The sequence below is a fragment of the Alosa sapidissima genome, chromosome 12, assembly GCF_018492685.1.
Source record: "Alosa sapidissima isolate fAloSap1 chromosome 12, fAloSap1.pri, whole genome shotgun sequence".
Classification (NCBI taxonomy): Eukaryota; Metazoa; Chordata; class Actinopteri; order Clupeiformes; family Clupeidae; genus Alosa; species Alosa sapidissima.
Genome location: NC_055968.1, coordinates 12,879,375 through 12,884,374, shown reverse-complemented (window position 1 = coordinate 12,884,374; position 5,000 = coordinate 12,879,375). Strand labels below are relative to the sequence as shown.

Here is a 5,000-nt window from a genome sequence, read left to right as displayed (position 1 = left end):
TCACAAAGCAGTCGCTCAACGCATCCTTTGGGAGTGCCACTAGACGCTCAGTAGCATATGGATGGACGGCACAGAAATTTGTGTGTGTGGAGTGTGTCCAGACACACACACACACACACAACACAACACAACACAACACAAGAGGGAGAAGGGCGCCGACAGCATCCGCCTGTTTATGGCTGCTCATGTCACCATCAGCCATATGGTTGCAACTAATGGGGGCCCGAGAGGTCAGTAGAGGGCCTTAATGAAGAGGCTGCTAAGCCGGCCCCTAATTGCACTCCGAGGCGCACTGAGAGCATTTCATGAAGGGTCGTTTCCATCTCTCCTGCTCTTCATGATTTTGTCACACTTTAACGACCATTAGCTTGTTTACCATTTTACACTTAAATGTACATCTCAGGCATTTAACTTAACTCTACTTTTCTTGACTTACCTAAGCTAGTTAGCTTCTGTTTCCGTGTCCGTGTATTACCAATAAACATCAGTCACTGTCATACTAACAATTAATTGGTTCGTTATATGTACCTTGGAAATGCTCTCATCCTTTCATCTTGCTTTGCATTCCTTATCTAGTCCTGGACTTCCTATCAGTAGGTTCTGTGTGGGTGTGTGGGTGGGAGTGTGCCTTTGCCCCTGATCAACTCTTCTCTCCTGGGTGGGTGGATGGTTGGGTGATGGGCCCTTGCTGTGGGGAGATAATAAAGAGAGCTCCTGGTCCTGGCAGTCCTCCAGGCAGTGAGGGGGACAATGCGATTAGCCCAGTCACGGCGTGGCGTTCCGTGGTATCGCTGACACTCTAATGACATTAGGAGGGCGCTCCACGACGTCGCGAGGAGGGTCGCGAGGAACGTGCAAACATGGCCGACCGGTAGAGGTCAAAGGGAGGGGGACGCGAGGAAACGCGACTCGCAATAATCACGGAGGAGGGAGATAGCGGGTGAGGCTAACGGTAACGCATCTTAATGCGCTCTCAGGGCCCTTGGTGACAAACGTTGGAAGAATCGTTCCAAGAAAAGGTTGTCCCTTCTGCCCTTCTTATTGTCATCCTTTCTCTCTCTTTCCCTCTCTCTCCCTCTCTATCGTTCTCTCTCTCTCTCACTGTGTCTACATGGGTTGTTATCAAAGCTTGAGCCATGAGGCGGCCACTTTCAGATGTCCTCCAGACTGTAATGAAGAGAAATGCTCTCCCAGGGCATGGGCTCTACATCAGACAAAAAAAAACTACAAATCCCATTCTCTGTTCATTCTCACACAATTGTATTATCAACTAGGTCAGGTTAAACTTCATATTGTCAATTTTTCTGTGTACCGCAACGTATAAAATCAAAACACCTCAGTTTTTCAGGGAATACCTTTAATCAGAAATTGTGCAATCATCAAGATGAAGATGATGGACCAACTGTTACAAGCTGCTGGTAAATGAGCGCTCCTGATGACAAACGAATGAAGGTGAGAGACAACCATATGGTGGCTGGGTCATTTAGAAACATAATGCCGTAGCCAGGTAATATGAAGCCGGCTGGCTCATCTATTGACTGCTGTGGTCACTGTGGATAAGCTGCATATGATTAATGCTGCCCAGACACCTCCTCTTTCTAGCAGAGCCTTCACTCAGAGAGAGAGAGAGAGAGAGAGAGAGAGAGAGAGAGAGAGAGAGAGAGAGAGAGAGAGAGAGAGAGAGAGAGAGAGAGAAAGAGATTTGGCTGGCTTGCCATGTTTCAGGCCGCTCATGGCTGACAGTGTTATTTCCTGTTGGCACATCCATCAGACGGGCAGACTTGCAGGGGGAGGAAGAGGAATGCATGGCCTCTCTGTCACACACACACACACACACACACACACACACCCACACACACACCTATCCTTTCCTTCTCTGCTTCTCTCTCTCTCTCTCTCTCTATCTCTCTTTCTCTCTTTCCATCACTCTCTTTCCTCCTGTCGCCCCTTCCATGCATCTGATGTGATGCTATTCAGGGCCCCCTGTAGTCCAGAAAATAGTCCAGAAAAAAATGGCTGTTGAAAAGCATTTGACATGCTTTCCACACACAAACATTGCCAACAACATTAAACCATCCATGAACGGTGCATTCACTGCTTATAGTAGAACATACAGGCACGGAGAAAGAGAGAGACAGAGAGGAAGAAAAAGAGAGAGACAGAGAGGGAGAGAGAGAGAGAGAGAGAGAGAGAGAGAGAGAGAGAGAGGTAGAGGGAGAGACAGATGCAGAGAAAGAAAGACAGAGAGGTAGAGAAAAAGAGAGAAAACATGACGCACACACACACATACACACACACACACACACACACACACACACACACACACACACACACACACACACACACACACACACACTGCATGGTCAGAGCTCGCTCTCTTTCTCAGTGTATGATGAAGTACGGCCTTGGCTACAGCACTGGACAGCAGATCCCAAATCTAATAAGACCTTTAATGCGCTGGCGGGGTTGGAAGCCGTGTTGGGCTCTGGTCCTGTCTTATGCACCATCAACCTGATTTACTGACAGGCTTTTCCCAGCCCACCCAAACAGCCTGCTTCTTTTATTCCCTCCAAACAGCCTCAAATCCTGAGCTTAGCACCGCGCTGCAGCTAAAGCCCTGTAATAGAATGGGAGAGGCGGGCAGCGGCAAGGTCCCTGGTGCACGGCCTGATGGGTAGTCGCTCGGGGGGCACCGCTGCCAGATGGACCAGAGGCACTGTGTCACCATGGAGATGATGTTGGCCGAAGATGCCAGAGAGAGAGATGCCGTTATCAGGTACACGATTCACTCTCAAACAAATACATGTGCTCCGCAATATTGAGAATTCAATGGTCCGTTAATTTCTGCACAATGGTCTTCTGAGATAGAAGAGCAGCTAATAATATGATGCATACAAATTAGGAATGAAAGTGGCAGCAAAATATGTTTTAATCAAATTACATTATCAACAGCAACTCTCTTTGTGGGTTTGGCCCCAATGTCTATTATACTGGTCATTAAAACCTACACAAAAATTACCATATGAATCATTATCATTATGAACATAACAAGCTGCTAACAAAAAAATCATATAATTGAATGTGTTTCATGGCGTGTGCTATCTGGTATAATTGAACACAGGAATGTATGCTGCACTAGGGAAGGGAGGGAGTGAACATGTGAGTTCGGATCAAACCAGCAAGCCTGCTGATTACAGCCCAGCATGACACAGACCCAAAGATGGCTAAAGGTCGTGGGGGGCGGGAGGGGTTCACAGAGCTCAAAGATACGCAGACAGCTGCACAGAGATTAACGTCCTGTCATACAAGCTCCCCCCTGGCACAGTGATGACAGGCATACAATGGCTATGCATTTATCATGACACTCACTGATCCTCATGTCCCAGGGAAAAACAAATCCTACCAACTACGCCAATCTGTGCCATTTCAGGGAGACACTTTTCAAGACATTACTATTCTGCCTGACACCATCTCGATTGTCATCAGGATGCAACAAATGTGCTTCCCAATGGGAGAGAGAACTTCGATTTTACTTAGCACCAGCAGTGGTTGTCTCATTACCTCAAAAGCAAGACAATCTCAGATGAAATGACTGTGTGCGCTAACTTTCTTGTGTAAAACTCGAGATGAACTCAAGATAAAGGGGTAACATATAATATGAGATAAACAGGTATAACATCTGTGTGTAACTCAAAATACTTTTCAAACACTTTATGACACGCCTATGTGCATATTTATATTATATATTCATGACATGGAATACGGCAAAGTTACTGTCTGTGGGTTCATGTAACAGTTCACATTATCTCGAGGTTGCAGCTTTTGAATGCGTTTAATACAAACTCATTCAGCTCCATCAGTTGGACTTCCATCAGCCTTGGTCTGATCTTATTATCAACCTACGTTTGCCAGACATGCTTTTACGTGGTGCTCGTTTTATTTCACAGAACGCCAAACGCGGGAAGATGCCGCTGAGGGTCGTAAAGCTTGCAGCACTCTGATCTGAGAGGCCTATTCAATTAGTACCCTCCTGATTCCCCCTGGGTCACCGCTCTCTTTAAAATGCATCATTAACTTAGGTATGCCTCTCCCCCAAGGACCTCCCTTTCACATACAAAAAACAACAACAACAACGGAGACATAAACATAAACCTGATGCATTCTGGGAGATGTTGGTGTCGGAGGGCGGTGAATGGGGAGGGTAATGCACAGTGGCCAGGAATAGCTCAGTTCTCAGAACTTCAGAGGAATGAGACAGGCCCTGCTCGTCTCTGGGAGACCGTCAGACCGAGGCGCCGGGGCTCGTCGTGCCAGTGGCTAAAGCCAAAATGTAACGAGGGAAAGTACTCCTACAAGGATGGTCTGAGTGTTTGTTGAATTGTTGGCCTTTTTTATGTAGTGCACTATTGTGACTACATTATGTAGTGACTATTATGTAGTGACTATTGTTGCTACTTTATGGAAACAAAGCTTTTCATATGCGGTCCGTTTGTCTGGTCTGAACTTGAGAGTAGTTTTTCATCCCTTCTTCTGTCCCTTCTTCACTTTTTCATTGAGAGGAAGATGATTTTGCAGCTTTGTTTACAGAGTATAGGTAACAATTCATACCTTCAATCACTGATAATCACATAGCTGTGTTCTAGCATTAATCATGAATATTTTTCTCATTTAACAAATGTAGATTCATTAGTGGTCATCAATAGCCTTCCATTTCTGGTTTTAGTTTGTAGAGCTTTTATATGGAATTAGAAAACACACTGGAATCAATGTGAACCAAACCCCACACCCATACTTTCTGGAGGACGCGAGTATGATTCCTTGGTATGCACTCAGAAATCAGCCTTCACATCAACAAACTAAACCAAACTAAAGGCTCGGTTCTGCACCAGAAGCTGTAGTGTAAGAGCACCCTAAGTAACGCACCCAATCTTATGAATCTGTATTCTCTGTAAGGAATGAAAGCGCTACCATTAAGCCATACATAAAGGACATATATTAGC

General features: G+C 45.7%; 1 protein-coding gene across 14 annotated transcripts in view; it reads right to left on the bottom strand.

The window, feature by feature from the left end:
- The window catches only part of dab1a (DAB adaptor protein 1a), a 147,046-nt gene that overhangs the window by 53,130 nt on the left and 88,916 nt on the right, over window positions 1–5,000 (bottom strand). The window lies entirely within an intron of this gene.